Genomic DNA, 24280 nt, shown 5'->3' with positions numbered 1-24280 from the left:
AAATGTCAGGCAGGAGCTGATTGGCTGGTTGTTTATCACTCTCCATTTTATTACTCTGGCCCAATGTTAGTAAAGTTAGTATTGCCAGTTCTTAATAAAGTCTAACATGTTTCGTTGCACTATAATCACAACTTCACAAAAGCGTTTCCTCAGGCTTCTGTCATATGGCTTCCAATCAGCTCCCTACTCTGCATCCTGAGCACCAGTTTGGGCATTGACTACTCCATGATCTGGGCATGGTGGCTGCTCTCTGTATTAGCAGGCATGAACTGAGCACCCACCATTCCCAATATCTGAACAGTAGTTCTATTACAGTATGACTGTGTGTTAAAGGCATAAAATTTCTGCAACGAGAGACAAAGCCAAACATCTCATCATTCCACGTCCAGCATTGCCAAAAACCACTGAAATATTGGATTTCGCTACTTCCTGTCACAGTCCCGTGATGTCTCGCATACTTGGCCCGAAGATGCTGCCGTCTGATAGGTCGTTAGGCCCAATGGTTCCTGAGAGAATATTGCAACTGGCTTAACTTTGTACAATAGGGATCTCACTGATGCTGCACTTAGGAGGGGGAATTGAACTGATGGGTACTTGTGTATTATCTGGGCGCCCTATTTTTTTTAATTGCACGTCATTGTAGAACCAAAAATCGGTCAGATTGCATGCGATGCGACGCGATTGGACCCGTTTTTTAATTGTACAGGCAACCAGATGCCAGATTCCTATGTTAAATGCCCCCCAGACCCGTTTTTGAATTGTACACCCACCCTGATGGGTAATGACTATGTCAAATGCCCCCCCATTGTTAATGCCACCCCACGATCAACGCCAACCCGAAGCGTGGCGAGGGGCAACGGTACTCGTCCTCCGACCTTTTCATACCCCCACTATCCACATCGGCGTGGAGTTGACTTTATATAGTGTGGCAAGCGCAGCGAGCCACCGAGCCCGTAGCGTGGCGAGCGCAGCGAGCCCAGCGAGGGGACGCACATTACTTGACATGTATTACGCGTCCCCTCGCGGGGCTCGCTGCACTCGCCACGCTTCGGGCTCGGTGGTTAGCTCTGTTCGCCACACTATATGGAATCAACTCCATGCCGACGTGGGTAGTGGGGGTATGAAAAGGTCGAAGGACACGTACCGCATTTTACCTAATAATTAACCATCATGGTGGGTATACAATTAAAAATCGGGTCTGGGGGGCCATTTAACATTGGGTACAATGTAAAAATCGGGTCGGTCGCGTCGCATCGCATGCCATTGTAATGGCATGCGATGCGACCGATTTTTACATTGTACAAGGAACGTCTTAAAAGCCCGAAAATCGGGTCCCATCGCATCTCATCGCATGCCTTAAGTAGTGGCATGCGATGACAAAATCGGGCACCCAGATATTACACAAGTACCAACTGATATTATTTGAATGCTCTATAAAACTGGCTCGGAAGGCAACATATTTATTAAATGTTTATATACTGTAGCATGAATTAATGACAGCGGTATTGGAGGGAAGGGTGTCCCTGACATATACATATGATCTGGCGAAGAGGCAGAACCCCCCCAGCCGTGGGTTCCACAGCACCTTCCCTCCCTACAATGGTAAATCCGCCAATCGCTATAATATACAATTTGCTAGGATTTCCTGCATTGTCGCTGAGGGAGGGGCATTGATATGATGATCCATAGAGAATTTTCAGCACTATGCTGCCAGCTTGCCTGCCCCGAACCTCCTGAAGCTCTGTCACAAAAAGTCAGTGCCTCGTGCTTATTCATTCTTCTATATAGTGGGACCCTGGACAAGCTAATGGCACATAACAGAGCAGAGTGAATTTAGCTATTGCACCTGCGACATACATTGTAGAGCACCTCAATCCATGGGATTATTGCCATTAACTGTAAGCTTGTAGAAATCATGCAAATCGGGGTTCAGCTGCAAATTCATTCCCCTCACTCACCATCAAATGATAATTCCTCTGGCCATTATACTGGTTCACTCGCAAAGGCAAATTCCTTCTCAAACGGACAAACCCATGTGCACTGCAGGTGGGGCAGATGTAACTTGTGCAGAGAGAATTAGATTTGGGTGGGTTTTACTTCAAACTGAGATCTATATTGCAGTGTAAAAAAAAAAGCAGTCAGTATTTACCCTGCACAGAAACAGAAAAACTAACCCGCATCTAACTCTCTGTTCACATGTTACACCTCCCCCCCCCCCCCCCCCTGCAGTGCACATGGTTTTGTCCATTTGAAAAGGAATTTGCCTTTGCGTAGCCCAGAACCTACTGTGCCTGTGAGATAGAATCAGGCTGATCGGGGAAGGAGCTGACATCTCACACCATCCCTAAAAATGCCTGGGCACGCCTACATATTTCCTGACACTCCCAGATAACATCCGGTTTCCTCCCCCAGACGCCGGCTTCATGTCAATCTACTTGAGAGCACCTTGTGATAAGAAAAGTCGCTGGATTTTGGCGCTGTTTGGCCTCGCACATGCGCATAACGATCCATACACATTGCGCAGTTGATCTATAATAGTCCACCTTGCTAAATCGCAGGGCTGCAATCACGACTGATTGTACTTCTTTACGTTGTGCAGACCCTATTACATTTTTAGGGGGGACGTTGGGGGGCACATAACTGACTCATGTGAAGTCGGACAATAATCGCTCAACTGAATCAGGTCAATAGATTAATGTTATATAAACAAAGTTTGTTGCGATCTGATTTTATACATACACTCTCCCTGATGAGTAATTAGACATTAGGGAGTTTTTAATAAACTTAATTAAGCCAAAAGAGACATATAATTTTTTTGGTGACAAAAAAAAAATTGACCCAAATTACCCCATAATCAACTATTTCGTTAGTTTATGCGCCCCCCCCCCCCCCCCCCCCCCCCCAAAAAATGGCCTCAAATTACTTTTTTTTGCATTTTTGATTTATTTCCTTCGTCATTAAACAGAATATGTAAGCTTTTTAAAAGAAAAAATAAATAAATGAATTCAACACCATTTAAAAGCAAAATCATCCTTATGGTGCACGCATGATGACGGAGTGTGCAAGCTGAACTGTAATTTAAGTTTAACCCCCTTAGGTCTTGATTCAGAGATGGAGGCTAAAAACATGGCTGTGCATGCACTGGATTTCGTAAGACGACTCGGGCAATAAATACTTTTGTTCATGGCATTCATTTATATTTCTAACATTTTCATTGCGTGCCAGAGATTGCGATGACTGCCAACGGAACACACGTGATTGCCTTGTACTGACATCATTGCCCGAAAGTCGCACTAAGCAAATACAACAAGACAATAGTTCGATGATTTGCTGCATGCACCAGCAGTACTGTGCATAACATTTTGGGGCATTCCAGAGATATAAAAGTCCCATTTGCTTCTGAACAATGGCTAATTCAGAATAAACACTTCGGGAGACAAATAACTGATCTAGAACCCTGCTACAGATAGGACATAACACACGCGATTACACGCACGGGTCATTTCTCTTGCCTTTGTTAATGTACCATAGACACAGAACTTGTACACTAGGTGGACCCTATTAAGGTCGACATACATTGGGTTGACCACTGAAGGTCGACACATCCACTACGATTGATAGAACATAATAGTGTGTCCGAAGCATGGTGAGTGCAGCGAGCCATGCAAGGGGACGCGGTGCACTTATACGTCAACATTCGGGACAAAAACTTGACAAATGCATGACCCTGACGACCTTAGCCATGTCAATCTATCCCCTATCGACCTTCAGCGGTCGACTCAATGTATGTTGATTCCTCATTCTGCTGTAATAAAGATCCAATCAGAGCCCTCCCTGCACCCACCCTGGCATGTGCAAAGGGTGCCGAACCTGGAAGTCCCGACATCGTAAGGGCTCTTATTGGTAAGTGGCGAGATGTACCACAACGCAAATGTGCTGCTTAGTACATCCCTCCCAAACTTAACATAAATAGGAAAATAAGTAAAACTGGGTGAAATGTAATAGGATGAGCGATTCAGAAAGTGAGAGATTTGGTAAGAAATCTCCAGGTTTTTTTTAAAGCGGCAATCATTTACACTGCAAAATCAGACTAGTTTTGCGGTGTAAATGATTGCCGCTTTAAAAAAAAACCTGGAGTTTTCTTACTAAATTTCTCTCACTTTCTGAATCGCTCATCCTATTACATTTCACCCACTATTTTTAAATTTCAAATCTTAAATTTCACCCACTGTTTTTAAATTTCAAATCTTAAATTTTATCCACTGTTTTTAAATTTCAAATCAAGAAGCAAATTGTGAGGAATTTCATTGATTTTGGAGGGATTTACAAACAAACTTATATAAATATTCCCTAAATATTGAACCTTCACTGATTCATTAGCCACAATTTATGTGGGATTGTGTCTGTGATTATTTTTTCCCCGTTCCACACTGCACCTCGGGTTACCGGGTTATTACCAGGTTGATGACGCAGGTCCAGGTGCTGTGTGAAAGCCCCAAAGCTTATAGCCAGGTTTGACCAACCGGCAATTCTCACCCAGCAAATATTCATACTATTGATTTTTAAACTTATTATATTTTTTGGCACTTGGTTTCAACAAGTGTTTTCTTTTCAACAAGTGTTGGAAAATCCCTTTCTTTCCCAAATAGGCACTTTGATTGTAATCCTCTCATCCCAAACTAAGAACAGAACGGGTAGTGAGTGCCAGGTCAGATCTCTATAGACACAAGCACTGCTGGCCACTGGCCACATGCGCCACCTGTCAGGATGATTTATCTAAGTCCCGCCCACTTTTTCAGCATGTCGCTACTCTTTCATACAGTCCATCTATGTTGATAAATACTGGCTCCCACTGTGCTAGAATTCTACCAACAGTCAGTGATGACTGGGGAATGCACACTGCATTCCATCACAGCTCCTGATGGCGAGGTTACACAAGGCTAGATCTAAATTGTTCTGCTAAGTGAGAGCACGCTTTAACCTCTCCACCAGCAATCAGTAACTACAACATTATTGGGACCCTTTGCTGCCATGCTGATTTCCCAGCACACACGCAAATAGATGTTTAGCATAAACATCCTTTTGCAACATTGCACGCATCGGTGAAATCATCCGATGGTGCCAACCATCGGATTATTTCTACACTGCTCGCAAATCCAAGACACCTCTCTGGTTTCTTAGATCTGCGGCTTCCCTGTACGTGAAGCGAATGGGCAGCTGACGTGGGCAGCTGCCCACACTGCTAGGTGCGAACCATACTGGCTCACAACAAGTGGTTGCACATGCGCATAAAAGATTAGGTGCAGTCGCTAAGCATCGCTACGTGCGAACCCATAGGGGAGTATGTCAATCAGAATCAGGCCATTATATTTAGCCCCTCATTTCAGCGGCGACACTGACTATCGGCAGCCCTGGCCCCCAATGATCACCAATGACATAGGAAGCTGACGCCCCCTAGGCATAGGCTCTGTACTGACAGCAGGATATGTACAGTCACACGTGAGCCAGGACGCTCCCCCCTAATCCTTTGCTCAGAGATTAAAAGTGTTGTTATTAGCTAGACCACAAATGTTCTTGAAATATACTCAGCGGAGGCTACTATCTGATTGTAGGAGGTGGGCTGCCGCCGCGGCTGCTTCTCCGCCTGAGCATACCCCCACCTTTTTATGGGCTATTCGCAGCTCTTCAGGGAGGGGGCGGGGCCGCGAATGGCAGCATTTACTGTGCTGGGGGTGGGGCTTGATGGTATGAAGCTTTAGCTCCACCCCTGGAAATGTTACAGAGAATCTCCTCTCCGGGCTTCTCCCAGAGAGGAGACATGTAAATTAGGCAACCCTGCCTTCCTGTAGTGCACATCGTTTTGTCCATTTTGAGAATAAATTTGACCTCTTAGTAATAAACTATTAACTCATTGACCGTTTTAAAGGCTGCCAGGGCATGCTGGTTTGTGGACAACCACAAGTACCAGGATGCCAGGATTCACGCACTGAATGTTTTTACATGTTATTTAAATGAGACAACCTCACACAGCCCTCTTTTACCCATTGAAAACTTACACCGATCCAATGGGAAGTTCCCCCCTGTCCCCTTAGCATATCGTCATGGCTTGGCAAAGAAATAGCCATTATTGTGATGCTCAGCTTGTCACTATGAGACCCCATTGCCAATGACAAGTATAAAGCCTGTCAACACCACTGAAATGGATGTGCCTATAACAAAAGTCAATGAAGGCACGCTTACTCATTTCATTTATAACTGAAGCAGAGCTAGGGACTAATGATTAACTCACAGATCAAAGATTACTAAGATTACTAGAGTTATACGGCCAGACAAGCAACTACGTAGCATATTAATATGATTATATACAGAAAACTACAGTATATCACAACTAAACTATACAAGTATTTTTATGAGAAAGAGCCACTATGGAGCCCCAGTCCGTCCCTGCTAGCTGTTGCAACTTCTCGTGTTTAGAACCTTTTGCTTTCATTTTCCAGTTGTCATTTGAAAGGATTGCATTATAGGTGCTGCTCAGTTACACAGAAAGTGCTCCTTGTACTTGCACTTTCAAATATCTGATACCGCCTTTTACACTGCACTACCCTTAAAATTTCACCATGTTGGAAACTATTTTGGTAGGGACTTTTTTTGTGTTCCTGTGCACAGCCATTGGAGTATATTCAATTAAAGTGGGATCCATTCCGACATGCATTTGTTGGAATGGATCCAACAATACCTATTCAATTGTACGGTCAAATCCAACTGTCAGATTTAAGCCAAATCCAGCTGTCGGATTTGGCTTCCACTGCTGCTGCTCACCTGGCCCTACGCCGGGACCGGGTCAGCAGCAGCAGCAGCAATAGCACCACTGCTTACCTGGCATAGTCCTCCCCGCCTCATCTCCTCAATCCGACAGAGTTACTGTATCCCAAGCCCCCTTTTTTCAAGAGGTCCCACAGCTGGAGCATCACTAGCACTCCCTATTGTGCAGCAGCAGAAACAGGCGCACAGATTGCAAGCAGAGCAGTATGCAGTGTATCAGAGTAGAGATAGGAGGGGGGAAAAGCTGTATGTGACACACGGATCCCAGTCTCTACTGTTCCCTGCCTGTGTGTCCTGTGTAAGTTATTATCTATAGAGAGAACCACACAGAGAGTCCTCCTAGAGTGGAAGGAGTTGGCTCTATTCCTGCATGTGACCAGAGGCAGATTAAGGGAGGGGTCAGTAACCCTGAAACCCCCTCTAGGGCCCCCTGTGGTCAGAATGTTTTTTTTTTTTTTTTTTTTTTGGGGGGGGGGGGGGGGGGGTTGTGCATGGGAGTGGGGTAGTGCTGCAGCTTGCCCTAGCTGCTGATGTGACATTAATTAATGGAGCTGAGCATCGGAAGCCAAGGCACACTGACTGCACAAATGTGCAGTGCATTACTGGGAGTTGACCCGTGAGACTTTGCACAAGAGGTCAGTGGCTGAGATGCTTTTGCTGAGCTCTGATTGATGGAGCTCATTACATGCTTCTCAGGCCCATGTAAGACAGCAGCAGCAGCGGCCTCAGGGGCTGGCTGGCAACTTTTAGCCTGGGAGGCAAGTCCAGAGCACTGGCCCATAAGTAACAGTCACAGACCATGACGTCAGCTCCGACCCTGTTCCTGTTTCTATCGCAGCACCAGAGTAAGTCCTGGGCTACGCACAGACTCCACACACTAGGTAAATCATTTGATGGTAAATTATTGCAAATGGATTTGCAGATAATCGCAGGCCTGTGCAATTTTCACAGGCTTATTGCACACCATAATGCCCATTACACATTATGCCACACACCGTGATGCCCAGTACACGCTACGACACACACACACCATGATGCCCATTACATGAATTGGCACACACCGTGATGCCCATTACACGCTACGCCACACACTGTGATACCCATTACATGTTAAGCCAGACACTGTGACACTCATTACACGTTATGCCAGGGCTGAACAAATTTTATGTTAATGTAGGAGCCAGGATAAAAGAGCTAGGCAAAAAAAAATTGGGAGAGTGCAAGCCAAAAATTTACACCATAATGCCTATTACACGTTGCAGACCCATTACATTACACCACATGCCATAATGCCCATTACACATTATACGAAACCACGTAATGCCCATTACATGTTATACCAAACACTGTAATGCCCATTACACATTATGCCACACTGTAATGCCCATTACATATAATACCACACGCTGTGATGCCTATTACATTTTATGCCACATAAGTGCCACTTACCTACATGCTCGTTGCTTTGGGCTTCTTATTTGATGCCAGGGTTTGCATGCTAGGACACCTGGGGTTGCATGCTCTATGTGTCAAGGGTGGCATCGTGCTTGCTGAGCTGCCTGCTCCTGGGGCCGCCTGAGTGCAATTGAGGGCACATAATGACTTGACTGGAGTCTGGGGACCTGGGCACCGCTGGACAGGGCACATAGTGGGGGGTGCAGGACAGCCATTGGCTGCTCTGCATCCTGAAGTCCTGGGGAGGCAGGCCACAGCCTGGGCCAGTCACTGGGGCCTGGGTGCTGCCAGGGTAGAGACTAGATCCCCTTCAGTTACAGTTACTTGCTTACCACTACCGTGGTCTCACAGGCGGCAAGCAGCAGGCGCAGTAAAGTCCCTTACCGGCTCACCCCCCTCCATGTGCCATGGCTGGCAGCACCCAGGCCCAGCCCGCAGCCCGGCATTCATTGACTAACTACACTGGCACTTTTTGCTGTGGGCGGCGCACACTGAGAGCTCTCCCCACGGCACCTCCTGCTTCAGCGTGTGACTCTCTACACGGCACTTCCTGCTTCAACGTGTGACGTGACAGCCGCGGCCGCGCTGCGGGTGGCATGATATTGACTAGTACTAGTGGTCTTACGGTAGCCAGTAACTGTAACTGAAGGGGATCTAGTCTCTACCGTGAGACCACTAGTACTAGTCAATATCATGCCAGGGTAACTGTAACTGAAGGGGATCGCAGCGCGGCCGCGGCTGTCACGTCACACGCTGAAGCAGGAGGTGCCGTGGGGAGAGCACATCCCTCCTCCTCCTCCCAGCATGCGCCACCCGCAGCAAAGAGTGCCAGTGTAGTGAATGCCGGGCTGCGGGCGGGGGCGGGCGCGGCTCTAAATATACTGGACCACCAGGGCCCTTTTCAATATTTAAACCGGCCCGCCGCACCAATTGATAAAGCGGCCCGGGGGGGGCACATGGCATCCTGCCTCCCGGCCCAACCCGCCCCTGAGCGGCCTCATCATTAGAAGGTGAGGTTTCCTACAGAGTAATGTACAGAGGGACAAACACAGGCTTTTCATGTGGTATACTCTGTGTTTTGACAGTGTAATATTCTCCCGAGCAGTTTGGGCCAGAAATGACAAGTGGGAGGGGGCCCCCCTGTCTAAAGTGACCCTGGGCCCCCCGAAGGCTTAATCTGCCCCTGTATGTGACAAGATAAATTATAGATTTGATTTTTCTATTTGTATATTAAGTTGACATTGTCTTTGTTCCACTACAAGAAAACTTTACTGTCTCTCAATTGGGTGGAGTTATAAACAGTACCCAGGCATTATTACACTATTAGTTTAAATCTAATATACACCATTGGTTTAAATGTAATATACACAGTACATACCTCCCAACATGACCCAAACCAGGATGCTCTCTACCTGGACTCCCTGCTTAATGTATGATCGTCTAAGATAAAATACCTTTATTATAGGTCAACTCAGGTGACTCCAATCATTTATCAAGAAGAAAGTCCGGGCAGAGAGCAAACACCTCTCCTCAACATCTATCAATTCAGACTTGTTATCTCTGATGCGATTTACAGCCTGGAGGGCAGCCAGCCAGTAGGCAAGTATGCTATACAGAGACTGCAGCAACCCCCTGAGATATTGCCAGAATTGAATACTGACTGCTCACCAGCACCCTGCCATCCAGCTGCGTATTAGTAAACAATCCAAAGTCCCCTTTACACTTTTGTGTGAGCAATCAGTGTGCAAGGTTCCTTAAGTAAATATTTTGTCGTGTTCAGCCATACAATACTTTGGAATATGTTTTGTTTACAGCATTGATTAAAAATATTTTAAAATATTGATTAAAGAAACCAATTTTATTTATTTATTTATTAACAGTTTCTTATATAATTTTAACATAAATATACTGTTAAAAAAATTGCTAAAATTATGGTATTCAATTAAAATAACATTTATGTTTAAGGGGATTATTTAGACCTGATCGCTGAGCTGCTACTTCGCAGCCCGTATGAGTATAGGTCGACTGTGCATGCGTGCCGGTCACTATGTGTAGGTCACTGGATTTTATCGCATGATAGCTTTGCGCATGTGTGCTACGCACATGCGCTAAGCTATCGTGCAATATAATCCAGCGTTTTTTTTAGTTAGCTGGCCAATTGCAAGATGATTGACAGGAAGCCTGTGTTTGTGGGTGGTAATCTGAAATTTTCTGGGTGTGTCAGAGGCGTGTCAAGGCAGGCGTGTCCAGGTGTTATAGGGGAAGTGATGTGATGTAAGCTCCAGCCCCAATCAGCCTGTTTCTATTGCAGCCGCAGAGTAAAGGCCCCCATACACTATGCGATTTGGGCACGATTTCACCCGATTCGGATGAATCGGGCCGTGAAATCGGCCCAAATCGCACTTGCAGACACCCCGTCCGATCCGATGCGCGGTCCCGTATGCATCGGATCGGGGTCGGGAGGTCGGACGGGCTGCACATAAGATTTGCTAAATCTTATGTGCAGCCCAGCCCCGGAGCCGTGCGGGGGATGACAGCGGGCGGGGGATGCCGGCTATAGAGAGCCGAGCAGGGGGAGGGTGACAGCGGGAGCAGGGCCCCGGGCAGGGAGGATGACGCTGGCTGCCGGGCAGCGGCGGGAGCCGGGAGGAACACAGATAACTTAAAAAAAAAAAAGCCCATACAGATGACTAGCAAGCCATTGATTGGCTGAGACCTCTCTCAGCCGATCAGCGATTGGCTGAGAGAGGTCTCAGCCAATCAATGGCTTGCTAGTCGTTCTGTATGGGCTTTTTTTTTTTTCAAGTTATCTGTGTTCCTCCCGGCTCCTGCCGCTGCCCGGCAGCCAGCGTCATCCTCCCTGCCCAGCGCGCTGCTCCAGCTGTCACCCTCCTCCTGCCCGGCTCCCTATGCAGCCTCCCCCTGCTCGGCTCTCTATTAGCCGGCATCCCCCGCCCGCTGATGACCCCCCCGCACGGCTCCCTCCTCCTGCAGCTCCCCGGGGACCGCATATGATAAATCCATGCGATTTATCATATGCAAACCTTGGCACATCAAGTGCCTAATCCTGTGTCCCCCTCCCGGGGAGCTGCAGGGTGAAATCAGGTCCGTCTTGTCCTTAGGACAAGTCGGACTAATGTAAGTCCTGGTTTACGCACAGACTGCACACACTGGGGAATCATTCAATGGTGAGTGAGTTCCAATTGAATTTGTAGCTTTTCACAGACCTGCACAGGGAATGATTTCACATTGCAGAGGCAGCAGCTATCTAACTGCAGGGCTCTGCAGATTAGCGCTCCTTTGATCAGGTCTGAATTACCCTCTAAAACATCATTTACACATATTTCCCTGAAGAAGTTCAAAGCTTTAGCCCCATATCCAATTACCGGCAATCACTGATCGTGGCTTATTGGCTCACTGGGGCTATGCATTTAGGCCCTTATTCAGATCTGAGCTCAGTACAAATTTGTTCAGAAAATGGACAAAACCATGTGCGCTGGTGGTGGGGCAGATGTAACCTGTGCAAAGAGAGTTAGATTTGTGTGAGTCATTTTGTTTCTGTGCAGGGTAAATACTGGCTGCATTAGGGTACTTGTTTCCTATCTGGGCGCCCACTAAGTTAATTGCGCACCATGGTATTCTCCGTAGAGAAATCGGATCGCATCGCATCGTACACATACACGATATTGAACGATGCGATGCGATGCGATCCGATTCGATTTCCCATAGGAAACAATGTTAAATGGCTCAATTTAGCCAAATTATCATAGGAACAATAGTAAATGGGCCAAAAACACCCCTGAACATTGAAATGTCCCCCCAAAAGTAGTTGACGCCACCCCGCCATCAACGTGAACCCGAAGCGTGGCGAGCGCAGCGAGCCCGCGAGGGGCGGCGGTACGCGTCCTCCGACCTTTTCATGCCCTACTATACACTAGGGCGTGGAGTGAGAATAGAATAGTGTGGCGAGCGCAGCGAGCCACCGAGCCCGAAGCGTGGCGAGCGCAGCGAGCCCCGCGAGGGGAGGCGGATACCTTCACAGGTAAACGCTTCCCTTTGCGGGCTTCCCAGGTGTCCGCGTCGCCATGGACACCTGGGAAGCCCGCGAGGGGACGCGTATAACTGTGAAGGTATCCGCGTCCCCTCGCCACGCTTCGGGCTCGGTGGCTCGCTGCGCTCGCCACACTATTCTATTCTCACTCCACGCCCTAGTGGATAGTAGGGCATGAAAAGGTCGGAGGACGCGTACCGCCGCCCCTCGCGGGCTCGCTGCGCTCGCCACGCTTCGGGTTCACGTTGATGGCGGGGTGGCGTCAACTACTTTTGGGGGGACATTTCAATGTTCAGGGGTGTTTTTGGCCCATTTACTATTGTTCCTATGATAATTTGGCTAAATTGAGCCATTTCACATTGTTTCCTATGGGAAATCGAATCGGATCGCATCGCATCGCATCGTTCAATATCGTGTATGTGTACGATGCGATGCGATCCGATTTCATTACGGTGCCGTACGTAGAAAACCTGGGCGCCCAGATAGGAAACAAGTACCTGCATTAGTTTTACACTGCAATTTAGATTTCAGTTTCAGCACACCCCACCCAAATTTAACTCTCTCTGCACAGGTTTCATCTGCCCCACCTGCAGTGCACATGGTTTTGCCCATTTTCCGAACAAATTTGTACTCAGCTCAGATCTGAATAAGGCCCTTAGCCCAGTTACGCCGGCACTGGCTTATCAGGGATTTTGGGCCTGATTCTGGTTCACTCGGAAAAGCAAATTCTCTCTCTAATATGTAAAACCATGGTGCACTGCAGGTGGAATCCTGTGCAGAGAGAGTTAGATTTGGGTGAGTTATTTTGTTTCGGTGCGGGTAAATACTGGCTGCTTTATTTTAACATTGCAATATAGATCAGTAAAACCCCACCCAAATCTAACTCTCTGCACAAGCTACATCTGCCCCACCTGCAGTGCAGCATGGTTTTGTCTATTAGAGAGAGAATTTGCATTGGTGAGTGAACCAGAATCAGGCCCTTTGTTTCCCCTGCCTCGGCAGGCAAAGCAAAATCCCTGAAATCAGAACCTGTGTCTTTGTGAGAAAATGTGCTTTTTATCTTGCGATCAAATTGGATAGCCTGATTTAAAAAAAAAAACACACACACACAGATGAAACATCAGGAAAAATATTGAAAAACAGTTTTTTGCACCAATTTTTTTTCCACGGGTAATTGGACACCCTCCCTAAGAATGTCTGAGGCACCCTAGCAGAGCCAGGGCCAATGGCTGGTGTGTGCAATGTGTGTCCCTGACCTAACAAGCAGCCTTGTCTAGACAAGTCCCTTACCACAATGGTATGCCAATATTCTGTTTTCTCTATGATGCTTTGTTCAGCAATAGAAAGATGGTTCATTAACCTATAATATGGTTGTCGACTTTCTGGTTGCTCTCTCCGGGAGAGAGCAGCCAGCTCAGTATGGCAGGGGGACGGGGCCAAAGCCGGGATCAAAAATGGGCGGAGCCACAGCTGTGATGAGACGTTTAGGGGCGTGGCTAGAGCGATCGCATCATTATAGCCACGCCCCCCACTGTGCAATGCCGGTATTTTATGCATTGCACTGCGGGGAGTGGGGTTTAACCCCTTCCCGACATTTAACGTACATGTACGTCATGGCCGGGATGTACTTCCCGACACATGACGTACATGTACGTCATGACTTCAAAGTGCCACCGCGTCTACAGACGCGGTGACAGAGGGAGGATGTCTGCTGTCCCTGACAGCAGACATCCTCCCTCATTGCCCAGGGGGGGCAGAGATGCCCCCCGTCATGGGCGATCGCTGCGATTGGCTATTCAAACGTGAACAGCCAAAAACAGCGTTTTAATGTGTGATGTGTAAAATTTTGACTCTGCTGCCCCCTAGTGTCCAAAAAAATTAAAAGCAGGTTGAAATAATGATGTAATAATAAAGTATAGATATGGTCTTTGTTAGTTATTAACTATTTTGAGTGGTATGATTATTTCTCACAAGCAGAAAATGTTACATTTTGCAAATTGCAAAATGTTCCATTTTTTTACGACATTTTGGTATTTTTCACAAAAAAAAAAAAACTGTATCGACCAAAATTTACCACTAATTTAAAGTACAATGTGTCACGGGAAAACAATCTCAAAATCACTGGGATAAGTAAAAGCAAAAAAAAGTTATCCCCACTTACTGTAAGTGATATATGTCAGATTTGAAAAAAAGGCCTCTGTCAGGAAGGCAAAAACATGCTGCGTCGGGAAGGGGTTAAGTGACAAGATTGCGTCATTTGACCCACGGAACCCCCCACATCCGACCCCCTCCTCCGCTGGAGATGCAGGACAATGTGGGAGGGTTGCCGTCATTTCCGGGGGGCCGGGAGGGGGACCCGATTTCCGGGACCCTCCCGGTCATTCCGGGAGGGTAGGCAACCCTGACCTATAAACATCAGTAATATTTTGGGGTGATTTTTTCAGCTGCTGCACCAAGGAGATTGGCTACCCCTCAAATGGTAACATCCACATCCGTCTGTGCAGGAGGCTGGTATCAGAATTTTCAAAAACCACCAGGTCGACATTGACAAAAGGTTGCCATGAAAAAGATTCACACATGAAAAGGCTGACATGAGTTTTTCCCACCAAGAGAGGTATTCAATGCCCCTGACGACAAGACACCCACTTCACTCGCATTTGCGCTGAACCTCGCCGTTTAAGGAGATCCTCGCCATCCTCTCACGGCGAGGATTTCTCCAGTAGCGCACGCAGGGGGGGTTTCTGGGTACCCAGAAACCCCCCCAGGAGTCTAAGGGGCCTAGACTGAAAGCTGAGGGTCCCCTCTTTCCATGGGTACAAGAATTTTAAAAATCGACCCTTGGGAACCGGAGATATCTGACTTCAAAGCAGTGGTCCCCATCCAAGCCTGTTAATTGCTCTTCCAAGTCAGATATTTCAGGTTCTGTCTGACGCAGAGTTTCTCTGAGGGTATATTCCGAAAGCTGGGACTCTCCCCCATTGGTGGACACTAGTCTCTACATTTCCCAGAACCAGAGATATCAGCCTTCCAGCAGCTGGTTACTGCTCCAGCTCCACACACCTGGTATGTAGTATTATATACTCGTGGGCAGATTGCTCTGCCTCCTGAACTCTCATCCCCTAGTCCCCAATACCATTTGGTAGGTGGGATTCTCTAGTTTTTAAATCCATTAAAATCTAATAAATTTATTTCTGGGAACTGGAGATATCTGCAGTCAAGCAAGCTGTCTCCCACCAGAAAATTATGAATAATAAGCCCACTCCACTATACACCCCTCCTCTGTATATTAAACATCCTCTACCACCCTGGAAGTTATGTGTCAGGGCCCCTTCATTCAGCCCAGTGCCCCCTTCTCCCACCCTATCTCCCACCATCTGTGCAGTAAAGGGGTAATTAATGGAAATTACTGATCCAGGCCCTACATGCTGAGCGGTTGGTATAATACCCCCAACCACCCGCGGGGCATCAAAGCTTCCCCCACCCCTACCGCTGGAGGATCAGTAGTGGCCCCAATACATTGCTATGCCCAGGGGTCTACACTGCTGTTGACGCCCCTGTATGTGTATATATATATATATATATATATATATATATATATATATATATATTGGTCTATCTATAATACTTTAACTGACCCGGCATATACTGGGTCACCTACGTGTCCATCTCTGTGCTTTGCTCCGCCCCTCTGGAAACCCCCTTCTGAAAATCCTGCGTTTGCCACTGCTCTCCCTTACATTTTCTGATGGTGAAAACAAGCCAACCTCACCATACAAACTCCCTCGCCGGCCTCATTGAATACCGCCCATCGTCTCCTCTCCGGGAGAAGCCGGGAGAGGAAACTCTTTAGAGCTTTCTATAGAGAGAGTGGCTAGCCGACAGTAAGCTCTTCCAGGAGGGTGGTTCTAAATTACACGATTTTCGTAATTTTAGGGGCTGATGCGAGGGCCCTGCTAAATGCAGGAGGCTTGCCCACCCTGAGGGGTACATTTATATCCCTTTCACATCGCCAAAAATAACCCTGGTTATTGCCGATTTGAGGCTGCATTACCCAGGTTGAGGTGGACTCTAAAGGACCCCTTACACTTGTGAGATTTTGTCAGATTTTACCCAATTCTGATGGATTGGGTCAATTTATCTGACAAAATCTGATGTGCCTGAAGTGCTCGTGCTCATTGAGTCTAACCAAGAGATTGATCCTACCGCACATAGGATAAATCTCAAGTCAATCCGGTACAACTTGTCCCTCAGACAAGTTGGACAAGTGAAAGAGGAGGGGTAGGGAAAGTCTGTCACATATGTGGTGCACCAAAAAGAGACCATTTGGAGACTTAAAATTTATCTTTTCATGGGGTTATATATTAAAAAAGGGCTGTGAAATATAACAAAGTACAGAAAACACAGAACATAGACATGGTGAGTATAGTGCAAGTTAAAAAGTTGCACGTGCGGTGTCCTTTAGCACTTATTCCTTAGTTTGATAGTAATAGTGTGACTGTCCCTTATAATATTTGGCCCTTATGGCTCATTAGTATTATGGGAAATCAATTCTGGTCTGTTGACCTATTGTACGCGAATACCGAAAGTCAGCCTTTAAATAATGTGCAATTTGATTCCCAGCAAAGTCAGTTCGAGGTACTGCTGCATATATGTTTAAATGTCCCAATCATCACTAGGCTTTTTGAACACAAACTACACACTGGTCAGGGGGCTTCTTTTATATTGTCGCTGAACGGTAACATATAGAACAGGCAGTGGTGTGGATCTAGAGACAATATCCATATAGTTTGAATAAGCTATATATCACAAATAGACATTGGGGTCCTATTGAGGACTGCTGAGTATAAAACAGGGTTTATACGCCAATATTGTCCAATGCGTGCAGGTTTAAACAGGTGATTATATGTGTATCAAGCATATGACAATAGCATGAATATAGTGTTGGATAACAGTGTTATCTGCAGAGTTAATGAGGTGCGCTGCTGTTATTGCAGTCACCTTTAGCCAGCACGCTGGGACACATAGTTCGTATTTGAATAGCTTTCAAAGTCTGGATTCAGCAGAGATAGATCTGCAGTACGCTGACAGGGGAACAGGGATAGCATATTTACAGAACACACATTGACATTGTAAATACATTAGAGTCCTTAGAACATACCTCCCAACAGTACCGAAAACCGCGGGAATGTCTCGGTTTTCAGGGACATTCCTGCATCCCTCCCACGGCCGGCAGTGTCCCGCGGCAAGGGGGGCTGTTGGGAGACCCCCCTGTCGGCTGCTGAGCAGCAGTAAATAAACGCTGTGCGCACGCACAGCATGTATTCCCGAAGCCTCTGGGTCATGCCCCCATAGCATCAAAATGGAATTAGGCCACGCCCCCCGAAATTTCAGTCCCCTGTCCCTCCTCCGGCTCCCGAGAAGTTGGGAGGTATGCTTAGAAGGACTAATAAACAACATATGATTTGGAAGGCTAAGGGAGCGACCGCACGGCTATGGTGGCCAAGTGTAAGGGGGCCTTAATTGCACCACTTTTAAATATCCTGGGTTGAGCAACTTGTCATTTCAACCAGGGATATAAGAAGCGTTATACACGGGTTGGATCCAGGTTAAATGCCCCTTAAAAGGTCCTACCTGGGTTATTCAAACCATGGTTCATTGTAAACTGCTTATTGGCTGCTTATTGTGTGTCTGATGACATCAGCAGCCTGTGCCTGGACAGCAGAGAGCAGAGGAGAGCAGGGATGGCCATCGTTGCCATTGGCATCGATGGCTATAGTGCAACTGGCCATCAATAGTGCTAAACTATTAAATGGATGAGCATTGATATTTTTACATATCGATGGTTATCCATTGTGTTTGATTGATTGGCCTGTGGGCCAATCAATACACAGGGGCGGGGCTTTGCGGGTGTCGGGGGCAGAGCTATGCTCAGTGTCCCAGCACTTTGGAAAAAAAACAAACATTGTTTTGCTGTGCCATCAATGGAGGGAAACATCTGGTTCTCCCCCATCGATGGAAAAAGTATTCGACATTGGCCATAAACCATTGACAATTTTGAATCATCGATGGTCATCCCTAGTACAGAGTGAATTTGGCTTACTTCCTGCACACACAGCCATGGCAAATTAGAGTCCTGAAGAGGTGACGGAGTTGCTGGGAATAAGGGGTGAGGCAGAGATTACCAGGCAGCTGACAGGAACTGTCACAGATTCTGTTGTTTACATCTGCCTCCTGCGCAGATACTGATGTCAGATAAAAGCCCTATCTGCCCAATAGTGCAACCTCCTCCTCATATAGCTCTCACTGGCTGAAGTAGAAGCAAGCATGAAGTCAGGGCTCCAGCCTTGTTCTCTGCCAGCCATGTTTGCGGCAATGCTGTGAGCCGGCCCTACCCTCGCCTTTTGCCCCCTTCTGACTTGTCATCTTTCTGGGCCAAAAAAAAGTATATTTAAAATGACATACATGGTGTTTTAATGGCTGACCTGCTCTGACTAAAAGGTACTAACCTGGGTCAAAAGTGCAATTAAAAGGGTCCGACCCGGGTTTGCGATGTGAAAGTGGTAACATGGGAGTTCTATTGAAATTTGGATGTTGCCCATAACAACCAATCCAATTCTACTTATTTATTTAGCACGTTCCAGAGGATAATAGATAGAATCTTACTGGTTGCTAAGGGCAACATCTCATCTTCAGTAGAACTCCCATCTTAGTAAATTTACACCCGGGTGTCTACAGCTGAATTTAAAAACTGCAGCCATCAGAAGAAGCATTGCAATCCTGGCACTGAACTCTTTACATTGATCCCTGATCATCGATGGTTGCTAACCATCATATTTCGATGTTTAATCCTGATAATATACATTGGGTTCTACTTATTTTTAAAAAATGTAATGTTTTTGTTTTTCATGTCAGCAGTGGTTATATTATATCCATTTTACTTACAGAAATTGACATATCAAAATTTGGTGCAATCAGACGTTGCGCTCAAAAGGGTCTGATTCGGATGCAAAGGGGCTGAGATTATATGATATTGGTTAAATGATTTGTTATCTTATGCTAATGAGCGTTTCCATGGGGCTAATTCCATCATCCGCACAGCTGCAAGCAGGAAGCCGCTCCATCCAGCTACAGACGCTCGTCGGGTCAAGAGATTTGCTTCTTATGTTATTTACTTATTTATTTACAGTTTCTTATATAGCGCAGCAGATTTCGTTGCGTTTTACAATAGTAGACAGTGAGAAAATAAACTGGGTAACAACTGACAGACTTGGAGGTAGGAGGGCCCTGCTGCAAGCTTACAATGTTATGCCAAACGTGTGCAATATATTTACATATTTTTATTTACAATGCTTCTGTACTTTGCTTTGGTTTCACTTTTATGTATTTTATTTAGGTACTGCTTTCCTAGCACGGCGCCCACGATCTAGATTGTATGTGTGGGGCTGATATCTCAAGCATCTCATGCATCTTATGTGTTTGTGCGGCATAATGCTGGGTACACACCAAAACGATTTGGATTGGATGCAAATCGTATGCAAATCGTATGCAAATCGGATCATACGATTTGTATACGATTTGCATACGATCCGATCCCCTCTGTATTCAGATGAATGGATCTTTTACAGATCCTACCTGCAGCAGGTAGGATCGGATTCGGATCCAATTCAGATCCAACCAAACGATTTTGACCAAATCTGCATCCAATCTGCATCCAATCAGTCTGAATTGGATCCAGATTGATGGGATTGTGCCAAAATCATTTTGGTGTGTACCCAGCATAAGATGCATGAGATGATGCAATCGACGCAATCGACGAGATTTTTACATTGGAATCAATGTAAAAAGGCCCCAAAACCCCAATTTTAATTGCTAACCCCCCCCTCATGGGTGAAATGGCCCCCCCATTGTTAACACCACCCCACTATTGATGCCAACCTGAAGCGTGGTGAGCGCAGCGAGCCTGCCAGGGGCGGCGGTACGCGTCCTCCGACCTTTTCATACCCCCACTATCCAGGTTGGCGTGGAGGTGATTTTATATAGTGTGGCGAGCGCAGCGAGCCACCGAGCCCGAAGCGCGACGAACACAGCGAGCCCCGCGAGGGGACGCGGAATACATGTAAAGTAGTACGCGTCCGCTCGCCACGCTTCGGGCACGCTGCGCTCGCCACACTATATAAAATCAACTCTCGTGGATAGTGGGGGTATGAAAAGGTCGGAGGACGCGTACCGCCGCCCCTCGCGGGCTCGCTGCGCTCGCCACGCTTCGGGTTTGCGTTGATAGTGCTGGTGGCGTTAACAATGGTTATTAGGGGCTCACGATTTTTTTATCTCATGGATCTCATGCATCTTATGCATGCATAAGATCCATGAGATTAAAAAATCAGGTCCATCGCGTTGATTGTATGCCTTAAGTACCTTAAACTTAAGGCATACAATCAATGAGACGGGCGCCGTGCTAGGAAAGCAGTACCTTTATTTATTTTGCTTGTGTGTTTTTATTATGCTATCTATTCTATCTCTGCAATGCACTTTGCTGTAACAACGTGAATTTCTCCACTGTGAGACGGATAAAAGAATACTATTCTATTAAGTGACTTACATCTGCATACCTTTGACACTAACACAAGACGGAACAGTGCCACGTGATCGCATTCTCCCTGCCAAGTTCCTGTCCTGAAATGCCCATTTCACACAGAGATCCATCTGACTCCTAGCCCTTAGATAGATAGATAGATAGATAGATAGATAGATAGATAGATAGATAGATAGATAGATAGATCTGCAAATGTTATCTAAGTAAACTTGTGCAGTTATCCAATGGCATCTGATTTGCATTTAAAAATACAACTGAAAATCACGTCAAACATACTTGGAGCTCAATCAAATTATACGTAAAGGATGGGACATGCCCCTACCACTGCATTTCAACACCGGCAACGGCCCCTGAACTTGCGCCTTCGGGAGCTGAAATCAGTCTGAATTCGCAAAAGACTGTTCGGAGTTTTTTTGTGCGAGTTGAGGCAGCCGTAAAGTGCAGCCTCTGGCGCGACGGCCGGCACCTGCCAGATCATCATGTATAATAGGGATCATGCAGCTGTTAACTACTGAATGGATTACTCTGCATTTGGAGAACATCGATGCAACCCAACATAAATAGAAAAAAAACAACAACAATCAAATCACAAAACAATAGATTCCAATGCTGGTGAGCTGGAGGTATAAATAACAATGCAGTGCTGTGCAGTGCTGTGCAGCTTTCAGGCCAGGTAACTGCCTTGAATGTGCATTGTCATAGTTATTATACACTTTTCACTAAATTACACATTGGCACTGTTAATACAGTCTTCTAGCAACATCCTGCTCTATATAAGCATTTGATAGTATGTGGACCATGAGCCGAAGCCCTGCGAATTGTGCAAAACTCTGCCTTAAAGGGGTGGTATTGGAGATGGTGTACGGATGGTGTAATGGTTAGCATCACTGCCTCACAGCACTGAGGTCATGGGTTCCATTCCCACCATGGCCCTAAATGTGTGGAGTTTGTATATTCTCCCCGTACTTCCGTGGGTTTCCTCCGGGTGCTCCGGTTTCCTCCCACAATACAAAAATATACTGGTAGGCTAATTGGCTCCCAACAAATGAACCCTAGAATGTCTGTGTGCGTGTACATGTGGTAGGGAATATAGATTGGAAGCTCCACTGGGGCAGGGACTGATGTGAATGTTCAACTATTCTCTGTAAAGCGCTGCGGAATATGTATGCGCTATATAAGAAACTGTTAATAAATAAGTAATGACACAAAGTTTACACATGCAGATGGAGTAGACCTTATCACAGCTATGGCTGATGATTAACACTGCCAACTCTACTGACAAGCTGAGCTGGGAATAGCAGGAGTTAACATTAAGAGGAATGTGCCTATGCTGTACTGTAATAAAATCTCTGGATGGTAGCACGGTGATTATAGGAGGTGGGGGACAGAGTAACAGTCAGAAAACCTCTCTGACATAAACCAGTATCCATCTGCATTGTGCTGTGCGTAGTACATATGTTGTGTTATTTGTATACACAAACTGCACAGCTCATGCATCACTACTGCAAATATAGCATTCTCTGGCCAATAAACGGGATTAGCTAAAAACCACCTTAGCCCGGACCCTGGAACGCCGGACCGGCTCCCTGCAGCATGCTTGGCCATTCTGGAGCTTGTAGTGCATACAGAGGCTGTAATCTATCCCACCCTGCCTCCCCGATGACAGCTTTTTGCAGGTACTTCCAACCCTTATCCTCCCGGACAGGGCAGGATGAGAAAGCACTACATTCTCCAGAATGGCAAAGTTTGCTGCAAAGAGCCAGTCCGGTCCGGAGTTCTGGGGTTCGCAACCTACCAGTTTTTACCTAGTCCCCTAATAAACATGAAATCGCTGATACAATAGCAGCAAGTTAAAGGCTCCCATACACCAGAGCGATGTGCACACGATCCGCACAATTTCGATGGATCGTGTGCACTGAGCGAATGATGCACGGTTCCGCAGGTCGTGTGGTAGGCCTTCAGGCCCTGCACATCCGATCCATCGGCTTCCACTGGGGTTGTAACGGTGTGTACACACGGTGAGATTCCTTTGCTATTCGACTTGCTATACAATCTTTGCTAACTCATGTGTTATTTACATACAATTCATGCTATCTGCTTTAGATTTGCACTATATAGTCATTGCTGCCCTGTCTATCTGGGTTTCGATTTGTGCTGCCTCGGGAGCGCGCATCGGAATCGCAAGGTAAAAAACCTGTGCGATCTGCATGCGATTTTGATTATATAGTCAAAATCTCATGCTGGATTGTACTGTGTGTACACACCATAAGTGGATCACGTGTGTTTTTAAAGCACATACGATCGCTCGTTCAACCGCACTTACCTTTATGTGACCAGCCTTACTGTCAGATGGTAGTGTAGTATTACTGTCAACATTTCGCGGCAGCAGCTGAGCCTTACCAGGTATCCCTGAGGCAGTGCAATGTATCAATCCTGTTTCTCTAGCATTCGCTGCAGACTTCCAGGACTCCAGGGGAAGATGTCCTCTGCTACTACAGGGCTGATCAGTCTGGACTTCTTTATAAAGCTCCACAATATAAGGCAGTTCTCAAGTCAGTCATTGTGGAAATCCCCAGCCTGAGACACTGACATTTGCAGCATATCCTCTCACAAAACGGACCCCAAGTCAGAAGCCTTCAGAGGCAGCAAAAATCTATAGCGTTTAAAATGAAAGTGAAAGTAGCCGAGAAATAGCAGTGACTCCAGGGCTGATTCTGATTAGGACACAGCCATTGCTGCAGTTCTGGCTCATATCCTTTTTCCACTAGTAAAATTAACCCAGGTCAATATCTACCTGGGTTGGACCCGGGACACTTGCGGGCTATGGGGCAATGGAAACTGGTAACCCGGGTGTCCCGTTCACATACCTCCCAACTGTCACGATTACAGCGGGACAGTCCCGAATTTCGGGTCCTGTCCCGCTGTCCCACCCGCGGCAGGCATTGTCCCGCTGCGGGGGTGGCAGTTGGGAGACCCCCCAATCTAATAGAATAGATGCTGTGCGCATGCCGGCTTGCAAGTGTAAAAGGGGTATTAGTTGCAGCATATTGAAAAAACTGGGGTTTATTTACTATTTGCTAATAAGCGGCCCTCCAGCTGTTGATGAACAACACATCCCAGCATGCTTTGCCTTAGTTTTGCTATTTGACCATGCTGAAACTTATGCAAGGCATGCTGGGATGTGTAGAACCTCAACAGCTGTACATACCTCCCAACTGTCACGATTTTAGAGGGACAGTCCCGATTTTCGGGTCCTGTCCCGCTGTCCCACCCGCGGCAGGCATTGTCCCACTGCGGGGGGTGGCAGTTGGGAGACCCCCCAATCTAGTAGAATAGACGCTGTGCGCATGCGCACAGCG

At 46.6% G+C, this 24280-nt stretch overlaps 1 protein-coding gene across 5 annotated transcripts in view; it reads right to left on the bottom strand.

The window, feature by feature from the left end:
* Positions 1 to 23570, bottom strand: part of FLT3LG (fms related receptor tyrosine kinase 3 ligand) — a 56434-nt gene extending 32864 nt beyond the window's left edge. For 4 of the 5 annotated variants that reach the window (XM_083162357.1, XM_083162359.1, XM_083162360.1 and 1 more), the window contains exon 1: positions 23322 to 23570. The gene's annotated coding sequence lies outside the window, so the exon portion shown is untranslated. Of the gene's footprint in view, positions 1 to 23244 lie in introns of all 5 variants that reach the window. The other variant, XM_083162358.1, reaches the window with a different exon arrangement.
* Between the last annotated feature and the right edge of the window lie 710 nt (positions 23571 to 24280).

This window comes from Crinia signifera, chromosome 19 (assembly GCF_055691185.1).
Source record: "Crinia signifera chromosome 19, ASM5569118v1, whole genome shotgun sequence".
NCBI lineage: Eukaryota > Metazoa > Chordata > Amphibia > Anura > Myobatrachidae > Crinia > Crinia signifera.
Note: the sequence above shows the minus strand (reverse complement) of the source record. Positions and strands in the feature narration are given on the sequence as shown.